Source organism: Hyaena hyaena, unplaced genomic scaffold, assembly GCF_003009895.1.
Source record: "Hyaena hyaena isolate Hyena2069 unplaced genomic scaffold, ASM300989v1 scaffold_671, whole genome shotgun sequence".
NCBI lineage: Eukaryota > Metazoa > Chordata > Mammalia > Carnivora > Hyaenidae > Hyaena > Hyaena hyaena.
In genome coordinates this window covers 945648-970237 of record NW_024081302.1, presented here as the reverse complement: position 1 = coordinate 970237, position 24590 = coordinate 945648, and the positions used below count along the sequence as shown (strand labels likewise).

Below are 24590 nucleotides of genomic sequence, written 5' to 3'. Positions count from 1 at the left end.
CAAACCAAATGGTAACCACACACCAAAAACCAGTAATAGATATGCAAAGAATAAAGACAACTAAATACAAGTATATCACTAAAGAAAGCCAACAAATCAAGAAAGATATCAAGAAAAGAAAGGATCAGCGAAAATCTATGAAACAACCACAAAACAAGTAACAAAATAGCAATAAGTACATATCTATCAATAATTACTTTGAATGTACATGGAGTAGACTCTCCAATCAAAAGACACAGGGTAAAAGAGTGGGTAAAAAACAAGACCCATGTATATGCCGCCTACAAGAGGCTCATTTCAGACCAAAAGACACATGCAGATTGAAAGTGAGGGATAGAGAAGCATTTATCATGCAAATGGATGCCAAAAGAAAGCCAGGATAGCAACACTTAACATCAGACAAAATAGGCTTTAAAACAAGGTTATACCAAAAGACAAAGAACACTATATAATAATAAAGAGGACAATCCAACAAGAAGATATAACAATTTTAAGTATTTATACACCCAACATGGAACACCCAAATACATAAAACAGTTATTAACAAACATAAAGGAACTAATAAAGATAATACAATAATAGCAGAGGACTTTAACACCCCACTGACATCAACAGACAGATCATCCAGACAGAAAATCAACAAGGAAACAGTGGCTTTGAATGACACATTGGACCAGATAGATTTACAGACATATTCAGAACATTCCATTCTAAACCACCAGAATATACACTGTTTTCAAGTGCACATGGAACAATCTCCAGAATAGATCACATATTAGCCCACAAAAAAGTCTTAACAAATTCAAAAAAAATCAAAACATACCATGCTTGTTTTCTGACCACAACACTATGAAACTAGAAATCAACAAGAACAAATCTGGGGGAAAAAAAAGCCTGGGTAGCTCAGTTGGTTAAGCATCCGACTTCGGCTCAGGTCTTGATCTCACGGTCCGTGGGTTCGAGCCCCACATCGGGCTCTGTGCTGACAGCTAGTTCAGAACCTAGAGTCTGCTTCAGATTCTGTATCTCCCTCTCTCTCTGACCCTCCCCTGCTCACGCTGTCTCTCTCTCTCCCCCTCAGAAATAAAAAAAAGCATTAAAATTTAAAAAAAAAGAAAAGAAAAACCTGGAAAGACCACAAACACATGGAGGTCAAGTACCATGTTATTAAATAATTTCCAGGTCAACCAAGAGTCAAAGAAGTAATAAAAAAAAAAATTACATGGGGACAAATGAAAATGAAACACAATGGTCTAAAACCTTTGGGATGCAGCAAATGTTTCCTAAGAGGGAAGTGTATAGCAATGCAGGCCTACCTCAAGAGGCAAGAAAAAGCTCAAATAAACAACCTAGCCCTACACCTAAATGAGCCATAAAAAGAACAAATAAAACCCAAACCCAGAAAAAGGAAGGAAATAATAAACATTAGAACAAAAATAAATGATATAGGGAAAAAAATCAATAGAACAGATCAATGAAACCAGGAGCTGATTCTTCAAAAAGATCAACAAAATTGATAAACTTCTAGAAAGACTCATAAATAAAAGAGAAGACCCAAAGAAACAAAATTACTAATGAAAGAAGAAAACTAGCAGCCAACACTACAAAAATACAAAGTTATAACAGAATATTATAAAAATCTGTATGGCAACAAATTGTACAACTTAGAAAAAGTAGATAAATTTCTAGAAACATATAATCTACCAAAACTAAATCAGGAAGAAATAGAAAATTTGAAGAGACCAATCAGGCAGCAATGAAATTGAATCATTAATTCAAAAAATTCCCAAAAAACAAAAGTTCAGGATCATATGGCTTCACAGGTGAATTGTACCAAACATCTGAGGAAAAGTTCATACCCATTCTTCTCAAACTATCCCAAAAAAATACAAGAGGAAGGAAAACTTCCAAATTCATTCTATGAGGCCAGTATTACTCTGATACCAAAAGCAGATAAAGACACCACTAAAAAGACAACTACAGTACAATAACTGTCATGAATACAAATATAAAAATCCTCAACAAAAATTTAGCAAACCAAATCCAACAATGTATCTGAGAAACCATACACCACAATCAAGTGGGATTTATTCCCTGGATGCAAGTGTGGTATAATGTTCGTGAAACCATCAATGGGATAACATCACATCAATAAGAGAAAGGATTAAAACCACATGATCCTTTCAATAGATGCAGAAAAAGCATCTGACAAAAGTACATCTATTCATAATAAAAACCCTCTGCAAGGTCAGTCTAGAGGGAATATATCTCAACATACTAAAGGCCTTATATGAAAAATCTACTTCACACAAAATGAGTAAAACACTGACAGCTTTTCCCCTAAAGACAACAACAAGACAAGGATGTCTACTCTCACCGTGTTTATTCAACATAGTACTAGAAGTCCTAGCTATAGTAATTAGACAACATAAAGGAATAAAAGACATCCAAATTGGTAAGGAAGAAATAAAACTCTAATTGCAGATGACATGATACTATAAATAGAAAAACCTAAGTATTCCACCAAAAAACTATTAGAACTGATAAATTAATTCAGTAAAGTCACAGCATACAAAATCAATGTACAGAAATCTGTTGCATCCCTATACAATAATAATGAAGCAGCAGAAAGGGAAACTAGGAAAACAATACCATTTTTTAAAAATTTTTTAACGTTGATTTATTTTTAACAAGAGAGAGACAGAGTGCGAACAAGAAGGGGGCAGAGAGAAAGAGAGACACAGACTCTGAAACAGGCTCCAGGCTCTGAGCTGTGAGCACAGGACCCAATGCGGGGCTCAAACCCACGAACCGCGAGATCATAACCTGAGCCAAAGTCGGATGCTTAACCTACTGAGACACCCAAGCAGTCCAACAATCCCATTTAAAATTGCACCCAAAACAATAAAATATTTTAGGAATAATCTTAACCAAGAAGGTAAAAGACCTATACTCTGAAAGCCATAAAACACTAATGAAAGAAATTCAAGATGACACAAAGACATTAAAGGACATTCCATGCTCACAAGTTGAAAGAACACTGTTAAAATGTCTGTACTACTCAATGCAATCTACAGATTTAATGCAATCCCTATCAAAACACCAATAGCATTTTTCACAGAACTAGAACAAATAATCCTAAAATGTATATGGAACCACAAAAGACCCCAAACAGTCTAAGCAATCTTGAAGAAGAAAAACAAAACTGAAGGTACACAATTCCAGATTTCAAGTTACATTACAAAGCAGTGGTAATTAAAACAGTATGGTACTGGCATAAAAAGAGACACAAAGATCAACAGAAGTGAACAGACAATCCAGAAACAAACATACAATTATATGGTCATTAATCTTTGACAAAGCAGGAAAGAATACTCCATTAGAAAAAGAGAGTCTCTTCAACAAACTGTGCTAGGAAAACTGGACAGCAACATGCAAAGGGATGAAACTGGACCACTTTCTTACTCAGTACACAAAAAGAAGTTCAAAATGGATGAACCTAAATGTGAGACCTGAAGCCAGCAAAATTCTTGAAGAGAGCACAGGCAGTAATCTCTCTGACACTGGCCGTAGCAACATTTTTCTACATGTTTTCTGAGGCAAGGAAAATAAAGGTGAAAATAAACTACTGGGACTATGTCAAAAACAAAAGTTTTTGCACAGCTAAGGAAAGAATCAAAAAAACTACAAGAAAATCTGTAGAATGGGAGAGGATATTTGCAAATGACATATCTAATAAAGGGTTAGAATCCAAAATATATGAAGAACTGATACAACTCCATACCCAAAAAAAACCAAATAATCCAATTTAAAAAAATGGGCAGAAGACATGAATAGACATTTTTCCAAAGAAGACACAGAGATGGCCAAGAGACACATGAATAAATGCTCAATATCACTTATCGTCAGCAAATTGAAATGCAAATTGAAACTATATTGCAATATCATCTCACACCCATCAAAATGGCTAAAAACGAAAAGAAACAAGTATTGGTGAGGATATGGAAAAAAAGGAACCTTCTTGCACTGCTGGTAGGAATGCAAATTGATACATCCATTGTGGAAAACAGTATGGAGATTCCTCAAAAACTAAAAAATAGAACTACCCTATGATCCAGTAATCACACTATAGGGTATTTAACCCCAAAATACAAAAAACACTAATTCAAAAGGACACATGCACCTTATATTTATTGCAGTATTATTTACAATAGCCAAACTATGGAAGTAGCCCAAGTTTCCATCAATAAATGAATGGATAAAGAAGATGTGTATACACACACACACACACACACACACACACACACACACACACATACAGGGATATTATTCAGCTATAAAAAAAGAATGAAATCTTGTCATTTGCAGCAACATGGATAGAGCTAGAGAGTATTACACTAAGTGAAACAAGTCAAAGACAAACAACCATATGATCTCACTCATATGTGGAATTTAAGAAACAACACAAACAAGAAAAGGGAAAGAAAAGAAAGACAAACCAAGAAATAGATCCTTAACCATAGAGAACAAATTGATGATGACCAGAAGGGAGGTAAGTTGGGGGGGGGGGGCGCGATAAGGGTTGGGGATTAAAGAGGACAGTGGACAGTAATGATGAAAAAAATGGAATAGAATGGGATGGAATGAAACGAAACCAAATGAAACAAAATGAAATGGGAAAAACATATTTACTGCATACCTAGCTATAGCCTAGACACCATTATAGTTATTTTTAGGCCTTGGGACAGAGCAATGAACAAGCAGACATACCCCCTGCTCTCACGGAGCTTGCATTCTATTGTAGGGGAGGGGGTGGACAATAAATAGAGTATGTACAGATGGAAATAACTGCATACTTCTATGTAGAATACAGAGATAGAAAGGAACAGGGGGTGCAGCTTTGACAGGGCAGTCAGGTAAGACCTCTCTGATGAAGTGACACTGAAGCACAAACCTGAAGGAAATGAGAGAACAGGCCATGCAGCTGTCTGGGGAAAAGAGTGTTCCAGACAAAACAGCAACTGCAAAGACCCAGGAGATGGAACAGAACTTATGTGTTCACGGAGTAGCCAGAGGCTAGAGCAGGGTCGGGAAGGGGACACTCATAAGAAATAGCATCAGGGAGGAGCCAGGTATGAAATCATGGAGCCTTGGGGTCATGGTAGGAAAAGGCTTTGAATTTTAAACTTTGTACAAGGGAAATCCACTGGCAAGTTTTGGGTAGAGAGGTGATCAAATCTTGCTTTCATTGTAGAAGGATTCCTCTGGTTGCTATGGAAAATAGTCCGGGGCAGGGGCAGGCCGGTCTTTAGGAAGACTCTGCAAGACTCAAAATGAAATAGCTTGAAATAGTGAGACCAGCAGAGGTGGTGGAAAGAGTGAGGGTAACATTTCAAGGAGAGCCAAGAGAATTTGCTGATGGACTGGATTTGATATGTGAGACAGAGGAGCCAAAGAATATTCTGGTATCACTTTTTGATGAAATACAGATTAGAAGAACCCCTCTGTGTATTGTTATATAAGAACACCTAGAATGGGATGAACCCTAGGTAACAACTACTAATGCCCAAGGCAGGTAAAAATAAAACTCAAAGTATACCCATCCCTCATATAGAATTCTTTTTTAACATGTTGTATTTCTGTCTGGGCGGGTTATATGTTACAATTTCAAACTGGGCTCTAAAATAAGAACAACCAACCAAACAAAACCACCTGATGTGTATACAACTCTTCATATCTACTAACGTCAAGCACTGTACCCTTGGCAAGTGTTAATTACATGGAGCCTGAAAATAATCCTTTCTGATCCACCTGTGGATTTAAGGGTAGGTCTTAAGAAGCAGTGTAAGTAAGACAAGGACAGAACTGGATACACCACAGTAGCAGTCTTCTTTCAGAAGAAGTCTTGACTGCTAACAGTGTCTTCCCAATACTCTTACTTAATACAAAGAATAGGATCAACCTTTTTCCTCAACAATTCTTTTTTTTTTCAGCCACCCAGGCACCCCTTTTTTTATTTATTTTTTTCTTTTATTTTCTTCAGCCACTCAACAATTCTTTATATCCTGCACACAGTTCTCCCATAATGTAATGTGATCTGTCCAATACGAGTATGACTAAAGACTGAGGGAAATATTAAAATAAATATTAAAATGTTTATATTTAAGTACCTTGGGGAGAGAAGTCAAAAGTGGGCATCTTTAAATTTTATGAAACATAGACATGAACATGAATCTTGGAAGGCCTAAACATCAGAAGCAAAATAAAAAAGAACTATGGAGGGGCACCTGGGTGGCTCGGCCAGTTAAGCATCTGACCTTGGCTCAGGTCAGGATCTCACTGTTGGTGAGTCTGAGCCCTGCATTCGGCTCGTGCTGACAGCTCAGAGCCTGGAGCCCGCGTTGTAGACTGTGTCTCCTTCTCTCTCTCTCTGCCCCTCCCTGCTCATACTCTTTCCATCTCTCTCTCTCTCAAAAAGAAACATATATTTAAAAAAATGTTTAAGAACTATGGAAAATTTCGACAGCAAAGAAGACCTAGAGGAGAAAGCAATTATAATAATGGAACCATGAAAAAGAAGGCAGAGATTATATAAGGTTGATAAATCATCACCAAAAAATTCCAGTGAGAGAGGAGATGTGTTGATGTGTGCTGTGCATACGGTCACTTAGAAAGAAATGCCCCACACAGTTACAGATTTTCTCCACCTTGTCATCGTCATCCCACTCCAAAAAGGAATATCTCACTCAGTCAGAATAACCTTCCCTGGTTATTCGCTTGTCAAAACTAAAATCTTATCTCTTACATAAAGTGCTTCTAGACTTATTTACGAGGATGGCATTTTTCATCAAGTAGGAAAAATAAAACTCCCTCAACAAACAGAAAAAAACATTTTTGAACAAAGTCTAGTGAGCATTTCATAAGGCAGAACCAATTCCCATGTTTAAAACAAAAACAAAAACAAATCCTCACACCAAAGCTCTATGAAAAACATTCCTAAAATAACCAAGGACTGATTTGTACAAATCCTGTCTTACTCTTTAATTTCTCTGGCATAGTTGTATGCCCTTCTGGGGTGAGAGCCAAATATGCTTTGTTCCCTCTGTATAAAAATAAATCTATAGAAGGTCAAGAATAAGGAGTATTTTTTAAAAACTATATTGACTAAGTTGAGTGGGGAAAAAGAAGGCAAATACTGGATAGTATATGCAACACGACATCTTTGCTTTAATAATTTATATGTTGAGAGACTAGTATTTAGTCATTAATTAATAGATAATGGCCTCCATTCTTTCATTCACATTTTTAGGTTGAACAACACCCAGATTAGTAGTTCTCACTTCTGATCTAGGGGAGGGGTACCTGGTCTATTACAATCTTCATGGAAGTGTAATTTGAAACCCCCCATAAGTTAATTAAATACCAAGACTACCCTCTCCTTATCCCTCAGCCCCACTGGAGAACTGCTAGCATATAGATGAACTGTTGTGAATAAAACCAATTCTATCCTCTTTTTCTATGCCTTCCACACCAGAGGAGGAAATATCCCTATTTTTAGTCAAATACAGCTACATAAGACCTAACTTAAGGTGTAACATCACTATGGGTAAGTTGGATCATATGAGGTATTTACCTATTGACTCCCCAGAAGGCCGCCAGAAAATGCGTTGAACGAAGAACACTCAGTTTATTAGACCTGCTTTAGTAACACCACCTTGACAGCATGAGTTAGTGTCTCTGAAAAAAGTGGTATGGGAAGGATATTTATAGATCTTGGGGTCTGGGCTCAAATGATTTAAGGCAGGCTGCCAAGGCATAAACCAGACACGGAAAATCTGTGGCATAATAGTTTCTGATTGGTGGACTCTGAAGCAAGTGTCTTGAAGAGAGTCTTGATAAGTAAGCTACTGCTTGAGAAGCAAGCCGCTTGCTCAGGTGTGTAATCTATTGCTGAGAAAGGAGGGCTATTTACCCAGATGAGAAAATTATTTGCCTGAACAAATTAGTTTTCAAAAATATCCTCAAGTTAAAAAAAAAAAAAAAAACCTGAAGTAAACAGTGAGGTTATTTACTGGTTTACTGTCTTATCTTCCTGAATAGGAATTTCCTACAACAAACAGTTAAGTCTTGGTAATGCAGGTGGCCTTAACTATTAGTCTTGAGGGTCAAGTTATATAGATTCTGGCGGTCTCCTCACTAAAAATACCAGCAGATGATTAAAAACAAACCAAAAGATTATTTGGAGCTGTGAGCAGAAAAACAAGTCACCAGATCATTACTTGGAAAGACAGGGACTAGGCAGGGAAGCCACATGAGAAGTCAGTCATGTGAAGTAAATCACCACAGAGACCAAGAAAAGTGAGAGTGTTCATTTGCTTATTGGCAGTGTTTCTTAAATTCCACATATGAGTGAAATACCGTGTGATTTCACTCATATGTGGAATTTAAGAAACAACAAAATGAGCAAAGAAAAAAAAAAGAGAGAGAGGGGCAAATGAAGAAATGGACCCTTACCTATAGAGAACAAACTGACAGTTAGCAGGAGAGGTGGTTGGGAAGACGGGTTAAATACATGATGGGGATGCTGGAGTCCACCAAGTGTGGTATGGAGGTGCTGAATCACTATTTTGTACACCTGAAATTTAATACTAGATGTATGGTAACTAACTAATTTAAATAAAAACTTTATAAGATGAAAAGAAATAAAGGTATTCAAATGTGTGTATATATATATATATGCATATATATACATACATATATATACATATATACACATATATATACATACATATATACACATATATATACATATATATACACATATATATACATACATATATACACATATATATATATATTTTTTTTTTCCGAGACAGAGGGTGAGTACAGCAGGGAGAGAAAGAGAGAGTGAGGAAGTGAGAGAGAGAGAGAGAGAGAGAGAGAGAGTCTCAAGCAGGCTCCATACTCAGCATGGATGGAGCCCAATGGATGTAGGACTCAACCTCATGATCCTGGGACCATCACCTGAGCCAAAACCAAGAGTCAGACGCTCAACCAAATGAGCCACCTAGGCACCCCTACTTTTTTTTTTTTAACAGTGAAAGCACCAGGAATTAGTCTATAGTTCATAAGTTTCCAACCCAGGTAAGTTCTAGAGTTTAAGGGACAGGACTAAATAGGATTTTGTAATGCCTGTCTAGCCCAGCATCAGATAGAAAAGTAGACCAGAGTTCAAGACAGAAGAGCAGCTCAGTACTAAAAGAGCCGATGTTTGATGTACTTTGGAAATAAGGCCACAGGGCTGGAATATTTTCAAAAATGACTTTTCCATTTAATTAAAAGTCTGCATGCAGAAAGAAATGAGGGCAGCAACCACCAGACTTCTGGCAAATATCTCACCTCCAGCCTTAAGACATCTCTGTGTGTGTTCTATTTTCTGTAAAAGCCCATCCCACAATTCCCTCCTTTCCACACCTTTCCAGGAATGGTTTTTGGATCCACAGGGGAGGGAGCCTCTTACACTCAAGAGTAAATAAATTTCAGAGAAGCTAAAAGATTTATTTGAGAAGTGATTTGAGTACCTAATTTTAAAATAGTGAGAATGACAGTAAATGAGCTTAAATATATTTTTGATAAGAGATTCAAATATGTACACTGAAACTAAGGGCATTACTGTAAACAGGATAAAATATACATCTGAAGCGTTAGATAAACATTGTAATGAAGGAAAGTCAGGATTCTAGCATAAGACAAATAAAATTTGATACTGAATATCTACAAAAGATTCCAGGTTTGTTTCAGAGAGGAAAGCATTAAAGATTCTTCTGTTATTTAGAGTTTTAACCAAATTTGTGATATGGGGACTCCTTTTCCTTCAGTCACCAGAATCTCTCTGTCTGGAATCTGACTCCTACAGCAATAGCCAAAAGAGGAAACTCCAAACACTGGTAACTTTTCACAATGAAAATATTTTACTGAGAGAAACAAAATTATTCTTTTATATTAAAATACCACAAAGGTTTTATATATTCAAACACCAAAGAGTTAAAGAGCTTAGAAATGGAACTGTTACATCAACGTGACTTCAGCACCTTATTTGAATTGTTCAAGTCTGACAACATCTTCCCAAAATTAGAAATAAAGAAAAAAGGTCAGTTTCTAAATAGTGTAAATACCTTGTAAATAAAGACCCATTCTTTTGCAGGTCTTCCACTCTCCCCTACTCATAAGAATTTGTATATTATATTGCCATTGTCACTAAGGTAAGATAATGAAAATAAGAGTCTGTGTCTGTGAAAAACCATTTCCTGACCCCCTCATCCTGCTCTAACTTTTGTTTGCTGCCCATGAAATATCATTTGAGCAAAATTAAACATCTCCACAGAGGAAAAAGTCAGGCTGCACACCTATTATAAGGGATGCTTGCGTGGTACAAGAATTGGCATAATGACATCCTGCTTCATAATGACTATTCCCAGGTACAGAAATTACAGGCATCTTTTAAAACTAGGCAGAATTCTGGCCATCTTGGCTGCATCTATTTTCCGTCTTTCAAGCTTGATAGTTATTCCTTTCATAAGGATAATGAGTGTCATGCTGGATTATACAACCCAGCTACATCTGTTCTCCCTTGTTTTCTAGATATTACATTCATTGTATTTCACAGCATGAGCTTCCAATCAAGATCCCGCATATTGCTGCATGATAAATGTCACAGATGAGGAAGTGGCCCAGCGCCAAAGTCATTATAACAGCTCCAGCCCATCAAAGCCTCTCATTGCTTACATCTTTCCTTGGACAACGGTACCATAGTTTTGCTTTTTCGAAAGTTGGAAATTTCTGCCCAATATTTGTATAAATATGTCAGTTGTGAATTGGCTGACATGTCTTTCCTGTGTGCTTCACTATTTGGGTTCATTCTGTTATTCTTCTCCTCCTCCATAGTGCTCACCATCCTCTGCACTTCATTCTTCAGGGTAAAAAAGCACGTGATGGAGGGCCCATCACACAGGATGGCACTGTACTCTCCACAGCTCTCTGATAAAGCAGGATCTAGGAGATTCAACACCTGCCAGGAAAAGAGACTTTTGAGGTAATACCTTTGTGCTAACCTGGTTAGCCAGGTTATGGTGTATTCTAGAATCAGACCTAAAAGCATCAGAAACCTTAGAGTTCCTCTAATTGAACCCCTTATATTATGCATAAGAATATTGACACTCAGAAAGCTTAAATAAGCTATGTAGCCACACGTAGCTGCTTGGCTACGGAGCAAACTCTTGGAACCAGAATGCTAAGCGGTTTGCATGCTCTCCAGATGCCACACCTGCCTCTGTTACCTAGAATAAATGCAAGTTTCTATTAAATCAAATAATCAGAATTTTTCCTGTTATGCTAGGCATTTCTGAATCTTATTTCTGAAAACATTTCTCACAATAGGAATCCAGTTTTCTATCCTTATACATTAAATATATTAGCAATGACGGAACTTTTTATGATGATTGACCTGCTGAGAAGTTGGCATTTTGCAGCTGAGTGATCATGTAGATAGAGTAAGGTAGATGAAAACATAAAAGTTGTAGATGACCAGATGAAATCTATACTGAGTTGAATTATCACTTTAAATACATTCTGATTACCTTCCTATAGTTTCTTCTCTCCCCTAAGGTTAAGGAAAAAAACAATCTGGGTTAGCTAATAGTTTCACATAATTGAGGCTTTTCTGCATTTATCTTGGGATTTACATTACAGGACAGTCGTGATACAATATAAAAGTTAGCCCCAAGTTTCCAACTCTAAACAATTTTTCTCCATTTATCTCATCAGAATCCCTGTTCGATCTAATGTTGTGAGTCCCTGTAGTAAGTTTCGGGAGAAGGGGAAAAGAGAAATAAAATAACATAAGGAACAGTTGTTCTCTATCCTTTCCTTTTCCCTCTACTGATATAGAAGCTCTAAGTTGTACTTCTGGTTCTTAATTGTTACTCTTAGGCTTTAAAATCATGTCATCTTCCTGACCAAGACCTTACCGTGCTTCTGTACTCTGAACCTTCCTTCCTTTTTTTTTTTTTAATATTAACCTCTTTCCTTTCAGGTTCATGTCTTATGTTCCTTTCAATAATGGTCCATGCCCCTTAATCTTCATTGATCTGCAAGTATCTCTATTTCTCCCCCTCTCTTGCATGACAGTGCAGTTAGATATGAAATCCCAAAACAATATGGATATGGAATTCCTTGACCTCAGCCATGTGAAACTATTACTCCATGGGTGTCTGCCACATATTGTTGTTGTAGCTTATTAGCCTAATTTTCTTTCTCCTTTTTTTTTTTTTTTTTAGCTAATCAGGTTTTCCTACTAATAGCTCTTAAGATTTTCAATTTATCCCTGTCTCCTGCTGTTTCATTACGATGCACCTAGATAGACTTTAGTTTTATGTATTCTGCTTTGTTCTCGAGATGCACTTTTAGTGGAGGATGTAGACTGTTTTTATAATCCTGGTAAACTCTCTGCCCTTCCTTCTGAAAGCCTATTATTCTAGAAAGTGTATTAAACATGTACTGAGCCTCTCACACATGCTTCCACATACCTTAACCACTCTGTCATTTTTCCCCCTGTATTACTAGGTTATGTTCTGGGAGCACTCTTCAATACCAACTGCTAATTGGCTGATCATCCTTTCAGCTTCATCCAATCTTGAGTTTACAGTAAATGATATATATTTTTTTTAATTTTAGTGACAAATTTCTTTCATTTCCAAAATTTCTCAGTGGTTCTTTTCTGTATCTACATAATCTTCTTTCATTTATGCCCAGATGTGTTTCTCTCACTCTCTTTTGGTATATATTTTTTCTCTCTTTGGAGCTCCTAAATAATTTTTTTTTTCCAACAAAGCATGTTTTTAAACAAGTGGAGTGAATTCATCTACTAATTGTTGATTTTCTTGGCTATCTTAGTATTTGTTTTATTTGAGTGATTCAAACTTTTTTTTGGAGACTCATCCTGAATGGGGGTATTTTTCCTGACACTCTATATAGGCTCACGTATGTCTGACTAGATGTTTTGCTACCACTGCTGCCAGTTCTTCAAGGGACCTTAATTAGATCCCATACGACTCTTGACCCATGAAGATAAGAGACATATCACTGATAGGGACACTGTGCTAGTAGGTGGCTTATCTCAAATCCTGTTTACTAGGCTGTTTCAGAGGTATTTCACTTCTCTAAGCTCACAAATTTATAGCCTTTTGTGGACATTTTTACCCCAACAGAACCGAACACCTGACTAGTTTTCCCTGCCTCTGGCTCTGGAGTCTGAAACTATTCTCTGCACACAGCTCTTCATTCTGTTCTATTCTGGGGCCAACGTGGTATTTATTTCAATATGACTACTATAATAATTACTACTTCAATTTATCAAGTATTTCTACTCTTTCTTCTATACAGTGGGATTTTATTTCTTTACTGTGGACATGGCCTTGGAATCTAATTTGGCAGATGAAATATTAGTGGATGTGGCACATGTGTCTTCTAGACAGACACTGTTAAGAACCTAGTGTATGACTCATCATGCCATAGCAGCCAGCAAAGCCCCAAACCCATCACCTGGATGTCAAGGTGAGGACACCATGGAATAAAGCTCTGAGTCAACTCACAATGAAAATGTAACAGGAACAAGAAACAAACTTTTTTGGGGGTATCTGGGTGGCTCAGTTGGTTGAGCGTCCGACTTCAGCTCAGGTCATGATCTCACCGCTGGTGGGTTTGAGCCCCATGTCGGGCTCTGTGCTGACAGCTCAGAGCCCAGAGCCTGCTCTGGATTCTATGTCTCCTCTCTCTGCTCTTCCTCTACTTGCAGTCTATCTCTCTCTCAAAAATGAATAAATGTTAAAAAACATTTTTTTAAAAAGAAACAAACTTTTCTGTTTTAAGCCAGTAAGATTTTGGTGGTGTTTGCTACTACAGCCTAACCTGGACCATCTTGACAGATGTAGTTGTAAGGTTGTTGTTGGGTTTTTTTTATTTTTATTTTTTTATTTTTTTTATTTATTTATTTATTTTTTTTACCTATTATTCTGTTTGGAGCAGAGAAGCTTCAAAGCATAAGTTTACAACACAATCTACTTAGAGGTCCAATCTGTGTCTCTAAGGAACTTTAAATACTGAGATATAAACAAAATAAACAAGCATGAAACACTAAGTGAACCATATATGTGTTTTCATGTCAAAGTATGCAGGTTCACTAACAAATATAAATAGCTGAACTGAACATACTCAAGTTCTTCCTCAATTCTTACAATTCTGAATATATTTCTTATAAATGGAGACTTCTAATCCATGTTTTTCTCTATAAAATACATTTTTAGTAAGTTCACTTCTTTGCTATTACTTAGTAAATTTCACTGTATGTTTTCAAAAAGTCTCTGGCCATGAAGTTCAGTGGATAAAGCTGAGAATTGGCAAATTTCCCTATATTCCTTTCTTTGTTTCCTGCGTTTGTTCTTTCTCTGTAAAGATCCTATCTTCTCTTTTAAGAATCTCTTTGCCTTATGACACCCCCACTTAATCAGTTCTCATCCACTTAAAAAGCTTTCTCTCAAAAAAGTAAAAATAAAAATAATTTAAAACTTTCTCTCAACTCACAATCATATGTCAATCATGTGTGTCATAGAAGAAGTGTCAAACACTGCTGGAGATGTGGAGAAAGGGAGATCTTCTAAAATTGGTACAACTACTGTGGTAAATGGATAGAGACTACAGAGATTCCTCAGAAAATTAAAAACAGAAATACCATATGATCCAATAATTCCATTGCTGGATAATTCCCCAAAGAAAATGAAAACATTAATTTGAAAAGATATGTGCACCCCTATAGTTATGGCAGCATTATTTATGATAGCAAAGGTACAGAATCAACCTAAGAGTTCACTGATAGATCAAGATATTTAATATATATATTATATATATAATATATGTATTTAATATATATATGATAGAATATATCTGATCTATATATCATGATACCATACATACACACACACACACACACATATATGACAGAATAGTATTCAGCCACAAAAAGGATGCGATTTTGCTATTTATAACAATATGAATGGACCTAGAAGGCGTTAGGCTAAGTGAAATAAATCAGAAAGAGAAAGATGACTACTATATGATCTTCCTTACATTTGGAATTTAAAAAAGGAAATAAATAAATAAAACAAAAATGGAATCATAAATACACAGAACAAACTGGTGGTTGCCAAAAGGGCAGGAAGTTGGGGGGATGGGTGAAATAGTGAAGAGGATTAAGAGATAGGAACTTCCAGTTATAAAATAAATAAGACACAAGGTTGAAAAATATGTCATAAAGCATAAAGTCAACAATATTGTGTTAACATTGTATGGTGACAGATCGTAACTATACTCATCAAAGTGAGCAAAGCATAATGTACATACTTGCCAATCCCTATGATGTACACCTGAAACTAATATAACATTGTATGTCAATGATAACTTCAATTTTAAATGCTCATGTGTGTGTCATTATCTAAGTATAAATCAATTGTTCTATCTGTAGAGATTAATTGCATCTAATCATTCATTTATTATTTCAAGAAATATTTTTTAAGTGTCTACTAAAACAAGCATTACTACATTAGAGACAAAAGATGGAAACAATAGTTTCCTGATCTTGAAGAGTTAAAACTCTAGAAAAGGCAAGAATAAATAATGATACAAATAACACAAACAGTAAAAGGGAAGTTTCCCTGCAAGTACAGAGATGAATCTCCACTTAATTGTAGAATGAAAGGTTCTGTCTCCCTGTTTAAGAAATACTGCACCCTAGGAGCCAATAAGAGATAGATTTTGAACCAGACAACCTTTCTAGTGATACAGAAATCATGGTGAATGGGTGACCACATATTTTTTTAAGTTAATTGTTATTTATTTTGAGAGAGAGATAGAGAGCAAGCAGGGGAGGGGCAGAAACAGAGGGAGACACGATCCCAATCAGGCTTGGCACTGTCAGCACAGAGATCAATGTGGGGCTTGAATGTGAAAACCACGAGATCATGACCCGAGCCAAAATCAAGACTCAGATGCTTAACCAACTGAGACACCGAGGTGCCCTGGGTGGCCACCTATTTTATTTCTTGGTAACATGAGTTCTATGTTCCTCCACCCCTGGCAGTTAAAATTGAGTTGAATGTCTCAGTATTTAACTCGCTATCAAACATTTTCCTATCAATTATTCAGGAAGATAGTTTCATTTCCAAAATGAGCAGACCAAAGTTTACTTTAATCTTACTGTTGATTTCTCAAGGAAATCTTTTCTCATAAGTATTAATCACATGCCCAGTGATAATCATATAAGAGATTTAGAAAGCTCTTTGCTTCCACCTTGACTTAGCATTTACGAAACTAACATGTATATAGTGTCTTACAGTTTTCAAGGTTCTGCACATATTATCTAATTTTTTTCCTCAGAGCAACTTGATGAGGGATTATGATCAGAACTGAATCTAGGGTTAGTGCTATTTCATCTACACTCTGGAATGTGCAATCAGGTCCATTATACTTCAACTTTGGTTGGGTAGCAGCCAATTCCTAAATAATTCCTTTCACATTTGTTGTTTCAATCTTTAGGAACTTTGTAAGACCAGAAACAATGTATCCTCTAGATACTGTTAAAATAATCAATTGATTATCGTGGGGGGAGGGGGGATCTGTTTCCTTTTCTTTTAGAATGGCATATATCAATTTCTATGTTCAAAGGATTGGAATAGGAAAGAGTCATTGGGTTGTAGTTGAAGGCAGAAGAGGAAGAAGAATGATGGAAAATTCCTCATGTGGCCCTAAGATAACTTTCTGTTCTTTTTTATCACCAGCTTCTTTATTTCCAGTGTTGAAGACTAACTGACTTTACTGGGTGCTCACTCGCTCTCGCTCGCTCTCTCTCTCTCTCTCTCTCCCCTCTCCCCTCTCCATTTTATGAATAATATTAGAGTAATAGCTAGAAGCTCAGCACCTAACCAAAGTACTAACTGCAGTGCAAATCTTACAACCAAACTGACAAGGGGAAGAAATGACAAAGAAATTGTACCAAGGTCACTCAGCAATTTTGAATGAAGTTCTAGTTTCCCACTTCCAATGAAAAATTTTCCTTTCTTTACCAACTCTCTTTTACCCCTTCTCACTCAACATTTATTTTCTTAAGAAAAGAAGTATTTTTGTAAAAACAAAAAACAAAGCTAGCATGTTCAATAACATGGGATTGTGAAAGAACTTGTGATGTTTAGAGAAAAATCAGCATTTCAGTACAGCAGAAGTATCACTGGCATGGGACAAGAAAGAGGCCGAGATGAGAGACTAGGTGAATGTATAAACCACACTAACATGTTTGGATCATTTTGATCACAGAATTTCACCTAATATTACATTATTTCATATACCAGCCCCACTTCATAAAAGTTTCTCATTAATACTATTATAATTACTATACATTCCACCAAATTGACATATTATAATTTGTTTCAGGATAACTTGAATGTTGTGTATTTGTGTATTTTTCCACCATTGCAAATGTCACAACAGTAAACATCTTTATAAATCTTTGCTTATTATAGTTCATCTCTGTTTCCTAGAAGAGGCACTTGTAAGATAAGACGAGCAACATATTCAGTTCAAAGAAGCCAGTCATAATTATGGCCCTATTCTAAGTTCTCATGTTTTCTTAGATGAGAAAAATGTTGCCATACAAATCATTTCAGATCACTCACAAAAGTGTGCTCTATGAATATGCCTAGCTATATGACTTGCTACACAGAAGACTGAGGCATGGTCAATTTTAAAAGCATATCCTAAATAATACTTTACATTGTTGTCTTAATTGGGGTCACGTTAAGTTTCATCCATTTAATGTTCCCTAGGGCGGAAACATAGGATTTTTGTACTTAATCTCTCACCTAGACATGTCCATGAGTCTCCATGTTTTCGTTAGCTTCTCTGGAGAACAAGATAGCAGGTCACATCTCGCCCTCTGACTGGGAGCATCACGTGTTTTACAGGAATGAGTCAGAAGGATTTGAGGCAGGTGGTCTCCTGAAATGTAAACCAGAGAAGCTTTCTCTTAAATAACTTAATCATGGACTTGTTAGACCAGGATAAGACCCTCCAAATCATCTAGCCCAATGCTAAGTGTGATATGCATTCTGTTAGTGGCACAAATCGCAGACTGCATAAATGACAGAAACAGCATCATCATGGAAACGTTCCTGCTGTGATTTTCAGTGGTGGCCCATAAGTGTACTTCCTTTGAACTGGTATTTATTTATTTGTTTTTAGGATTACCTTTATTGCAGGTGATGGTACTTCTATATTTGTTATTTATTTTAAATATTTGTGATATTTAAAAATACTTAAATGACTTTAAATATTTAAATACTGTCAATATTCTCTTTCAAATAAATATTCTGTATAAGTCAGGTGAGACCATGAAATACAGTAGGCACAAAAGCTGACAGGTGGATTTGTAAATGTGTAAAGTCCGTGAAGGGGGGGTCCATAAGTGACCAAAGCTTGAGGAACAACTGTTCTAGGGCAACCTTGTCATCTGCTATTAAGAACCAAAGAGGGGGCGCCTGGTGGCTCAGTCCGTTAAGCGTCTGACTTCAGCTCAGGTCATGATCTCACGGTTCGGGGGTTCAAGCCCCGCATCGGGCTCTGTGCTGACACCTCAGAGCCTGGAGCCTGTTTCAGATTCTGTGTCTCCCTCTCTCTGACCACCCCCTGCTCACGCTGTCTCTCTCTCAGAAATAAATAAAACATTTAAAAAATTTTAAGGAAATAGTGTTGACTTTCTAGTTGAAAAGGACTCACTAAGTGCCTAGCAAAGTGAATAAACACCAAGATGTATCACCATGAAATTTCAGAACCCCAGGAATGAAGAGAAATTCCTAAAAACTTCCAGAGAGAGTAAAAACAAGTCCTGTGTTGGGACGCCTGGGTGGCACAGTCGGTTAAGTGTATGACTTCAGCTCTGGTCATGATCTCACGATTCCACGATTCATGGGTGTCAGGCTATGTGTCAGGCTATGTGCTGACAGCTCAGAGCCTGGAGCCTGCTTCAGATTCTGTGTCTCCCTCTCTCTCTGACCCTCCCCTGCTCGCTCCTTCGCTCGCTCACTCTCTCTCTCAGAAATAAGTAAAACATTAAAAAAAAAAAAAAGAACCAAAGAGGTGACATGATTTCCCCCAAATCATCCACTGTAAAAGCAGCATGCAGACTTCCTGCCCCTGGTCCTGCCCTTTGTTCGTATCTACCCCACTGCCTCTGCAACGCTCCCCTGCAACAGACATGTTCATTCTCATGTTCCGAGTATGATGAAGTCAAATCCTGTGAGTGCGAAATGCAGCAAAATTAAGTGAATGTATTCAAAGTGTCTTCTTTTTAAGAAGCAGCTGTCATTTCCATCAGAGGTAGGAAAATTAAGTTGCTGTCCTTCACACTCCCAAAGACGATCATTATACCATTTCTTGTGGGTGCATTGAGCCAGAACTGCAGAGATAATAGGTTATTATAGGAAAATTTGGCTTTGACATTTGTATGATAAATTTGCAGTCAATTAGATGAAAAATACTCCATTAGATAAAGTGAGTGTACCAATTACCGTGAAGATGGCCTACTGCTAATAATATAATTGAAATCTGGAGAGAGAGAGAGAGAGAGAGAGAGAGAGAGGCTCAGCCCTCCAGAAGCTCACTACATCGGGACAGTAATACAATCATGTAAACATGTGTGCTCTCAGCCATTTTCAGTTCTTAGAATTTTCCTAATCAGATGTCATTTTCATGAATATATTAAAATTCTGCCCTGTAATTTGCTCCAAGATATTTCAGCTCTTTGCCACAAAGGGTAAAAAATTAAAAATTTTAAAAAACAGCCACACATCTCTCCATTATAACACGTGTAGACATGTAGCATTGGGAAACCCCCAAAATGCTATTTTTGAGATGAAAATCTCAAGCCTATAGCCAGGTAGGTAGTGATTGCTTTTTAGTTCATCTTGGAAGGGGGGTATTTTAGACTCACCAACAGGGAAAAAGAAAGCCATCCACACAGTGCGCTCGGCAGCTGGGAAGGAGCCGTCAGTGGGCAGCTGCCAAGGTGCTTCAATCTCAATCGAACAAAATGGGAACAAGTGTATTCTGAGAAAACCCCCTGCAAAGGGATGGCCTAGGACTGAATTCTTTTTCATCTTCAGTGAGTTTGTGGCCCGCATGAATTTAAAATGTAAAATGAAATATTTATCAACAATCAAAAACAGATACGTCGGACCTCGTTGTCTGAGTTCAATGTGTCTTTCATCTCAGAGAATAGAAGGCCGCTTCAGAAGAGCACTCGGCCCCCCTTGTCTCAGCAAAGCCTCCTTTCGGGGGAGATGCTCTGAAATGTTAACCTGTCGCTTCAAAGGAGCTTTCCTAGGGAATGTTACTTCAGATTCAAGTAAGAATCAAATACAAGGTACCTACCATCTTTATTCCAGGACTGTAAATTATTTTTCATTAGTAAAATAATACTGGTTATCATTTTAAGTCCTATATTATTACGTGCCATAAAGAACAAATATTTTTTATTTATTTTATGTTTACAAAAGTCTTGCAAAGTAGGTGTTAATCTTTGCCATTTCATAAATGAGGAAAATAAATCTTAAATATGATACATAAATGATCAGCTACGAAGTGGCAGTAACTGCATTTGGACCGGGATCTGTTAGTCTCCTAAATACTGGTGTCTTCTCACTAGTGTGAGACATCTCCTCTACAAAATTTCTTCTTTCCTAATTCCCTACATCTGTATCTGAAAAGTCCCCTCATCATCACTGTCTGCACTGTGGGCAGGGACCCATTCGCATCCTGTTAGACCCGCCATCATTTAATGGTCATAAGGGTAAACTTTTGGTCCTAGTATCTCAGTGACCCTTGTCTCCTATCACATTCCCTCCTGATGCTGTCATTTGCCATTTCCAAATCCCAATGTTTTATATAGTTCTTTAATACCATCTGCTGCCTGGATCTCCCAGCCATGTCTGGGTTATTTCTATAATGCCCAGGAGGACTCTAATGGACACCTGATCCCCAGGTAAAGTATCAGGAGACAGTCTATTGACCTGACTCCTTGACACTGAGTTTAGACTTACATACTCAACTAAACTGATTAAATTGATTAGTAATTTAAATCAAATTCATGAAGTCAATTTGACCTAAAATTTAAAAGTTGATTGGGGCACCTGGATGTCTCAGTGGGGTAAGCATCCGACTTGGGCTCAGGTCATGATCTCACAGTTGGTGGGTTCAAGCCCCACATCATGCTCTGTGCTGACAGCTCGGAGTCTGGTGCCTGCTTCAGATTCTGTGTCTCCCTCTCCCTCTGCCTCTCCTTTGCTCATGCTCTGTCTCTCTCTCTATCAAACATAAATAATAAAAACAAAAAATATTTAAAAATAAATAAATAAATAAATAAAAGTTGTTTGAAAATTATAGCTCTCCTCAAAGCCTTCTACCAGCGTTTAGGTATTCTTTGTAATTGTCAGATTCTGTCTTACTCCATTTCTTTCAAAATCTTCCCTAAAATCTGGATGAAAAGGCCGTAGACACAAGTAATAGAGAAACTTGCTGACTTCCTAACACTCTTAGGTTGACAGGGTCTCCAAACTTTCAATCATCATTCCTCATTTCCCTCCAGTAGAATTTGCTGGATAGAAACGCACAGTGCGTACGCACGCACGCACACACACACACACACACACACACTCACACACACAGGTCTGGGGTGTGGATAGCCAGGGCAGGAAAACTTCAGGCTCCCATGGCTACAGTTTTCAAAATTGTTTTCCTACTTGCAAGGAATAAGTCACGAAAATACCCATTTTCAATCCACCATGTCTTTCATAGGGCCCTTGTGGATGAGTGCATGGGTCATACTACCTATTTCCATTAAAACAAAGAGGCTTATCTTAAATCTCTAATTGCTTCTAACAGCTTCACTCAGTATCCCCATAAGGACCTGATTTAATAGAACCACATTAAGAAATGTACTCTGTTTTGCCAGAAGTACAGTCTCTCCTGGGCATATTTTCTGGTTTAATCTTCATGACCCCATGAAAAAGTTATAGTGTCCCCTTGTAAAGTAAGAAAAACAGAACACAGAATATCACAATCCAAGGCTACCTCTAAAGTTCATACTCTATTTTATCTCAATCTCCTGCTCCCCAATCCATTTATTCCCTTCGTGGCATTGTCCTTTGGCCCGTATATTGTCTTGCCGAGGTGATGATTGAGGAGGTTTTTTTTTTTTTTTCCTTAGTCACATCATTAATGAGACAGAATAACTGGCCTTACATGTGTCACAGGCAGCTGCCATATAGAATTTCAATTTTTCCAGCCAGGCAGAGCTGTGTGTTCTTAAAACCCAAAGCAAATGCCATAGTGTGCACTGCCAGTGGGATCCTCTTTGTTAGCAACATAAAAAGAAGTCCATTTCACCCCAGAAATAGCAGCCTCTTCCCCCACCTCCTTTTTTTCAACATAGCACACAAGACAGTGAAGTCTCTGTCACACTATTTATGGAAATCATTTATGACTGCACTTGGACCTTCAGGCATTTCAGCCCAGGGTCCGGTCACCACCTCCAGGAACCCTACCGGTCTGATGCACTCACATCAGATGCATTAGGACTTTGTTTTTTATTGTCCTACGAGTTTCCTATCACTATTGCTGTAATAAAGAGTTTTATTTCAGAACCAAACAATTACTTGCTAGGATATGTTGAAGCTAGAAAATTGGTTTGTACCTCAAGGAGCAGTGAGAATGCAGGAAAATTTGCTCTCTTGCTGCTGCATCGATTCCTGGAGGTAGATAGGAATGGATGAGAATTAAAATGCCCTCCATCCAGAGAATTGTTCCGAAAGAGCTTGATTAAGTGTGCAATCTTTCCAGAAGGGCTGCCAAAATTGTAGGCCTAGTTTTAAGTCACAGAAGCAGTCAGATAAATTGACACTTAAGACCCAATATTCAAATATTTAGACCTGTGTTTTTACTGTTGTAAATTCAGAAGGAAAAGGGACGCTATCCCCCATACTGCCACAGTTTTGACAATGTGGATATTTTGCTGGATATTTCTACTTGAATTCCATCATTCATCATTCATTAGTAATTTATTAATTGCCTTCTGTGTGCTAGATACTCTGCTTGGTACTAGGCAGTTCCCAACCCGCAAAGGAAAAAGGTCACAGGTTAATCTAATGGAAGGTGATGAGGATTCTGGTGCAGGATTAATGAGGACTTTTCTGGCTCCCACGGGAGGCACACCTAGCTCTGGCTGGGAAGTAAAAACATTGAAGATTCTCTCACAGCTCTCAAACTGAGTCTTGAAAGACAAGCAGAAATTAGCTAGCAGGGAGGGGTGGAAAGGACACAGGCAATGGCACAGAGAAAAGGGATGGTATGGTGTGTGGGAAACTGCAAATATTTTCAGGTAACCAACAAACCTACATGGAACCAACCAGCTGTCCTGCCGTCACACTGTTCACATATTTAAAAGTGAAATTTAGTGTCCCTTCTGAGCCCCATAACTTCTAATCTTTTTGAATTTACATTCAGGGTCAATGCCTTTTTCTTCTCATGTTTCCTTTTGTCTCACTTCCCCAATCAATCCCCAGATTCTACCTCTTCCGCCTTTCACACAGTTCTTTGGCTTTAATCTCCTCCTTTCTAATCCCATTGCCAACATATTAGTCCATACCCTCTGTACCTTTCTCCTAGGCTTTTGGCTAGAACTATCATTTCTTTCTGTTCCATAACACATCCCATAACTGCTATGAGGTTTCTTGAACTTGATCACGTTCTCTCTTCTCAAAAAAAAAAAAAAAAAAATTAATGCATGAACAGTATAAAGCCCATCCTCTTGGCAAAACAGGCAAATGTTCCTTAATCTGGCCTCATGCTGCTTTTCAAATCATAGTTCCCATTATGCATCTACAAAACCTATCCCTTCTTTCAAGTGGTTCTGCTTGTTCATTATATTTCCCTACTCAAGGTCTTTGTTTCTACCGTAGCCCATACTTAAAATCCCCCCAACCGAACCCTGCATATTCTTAAACAGTCTCACTCACGTCCTCCAGGCAGCCTCAGATGACTGAACCATGGTTATTTCTCTCTCCTAAGAATCAGCAGGATTTGATGTTTTTACAACAATTTTAACAAAGAAAGGGAAATAAAAGTTTGTTGAGAACTACTGTCAGGTTATTTAAAACTCTAGGAGTTAAGTATTATTTTACAAATAAGGAAACAGCAGTTAAAAGATGCCAAATAACATGGCCAACATCACACAGCTTACATATTTGAACCCAGGTCAATGTAAGTGCAATGTTCTTGGTCTTTTACCTATGCCACATAGTCACTTCTCAATTAATCACCATTGTTGTCATTAATATCACTGCTACCAAAAATCAAGCAATCACCATGTACAACTGTCTGCTAATATCTTGAGATGATCCAACAAATAAATATCTGATAGGAGTTCTAGAAGGGAA

At 37.5% G+C, this 24590-nt stretch overlaps 1 long non-coding RNA gene across 2 annotated transcripts in view; it reads right to left on the bottom strand.

The window, feature by feature from the left end:
• LOC120220104 overlaps positions 1–24590 on the bottom strand; it is a 233201-nt gene that overhangs the window by 47173 nt on the left and 161438 nt on the right. The window contains exons 2-3 of one of the 2 annotated variants that reach the window (XR_005525464.1): positions 17964–18099; positions 9610–11068 (exon numbers count right to left, since the gene is read on the bottom strand). This is a non-coding gene — a long non-coding RNA (uncharacterized LOC120220104). Of the gene's footprint in view, positions 1–9609; positions 11069–17963; positions 18100–24590 lie in introns of those variants that run through there. The other variant, XR_005525465.1, reaches the window with a different exon arrangement.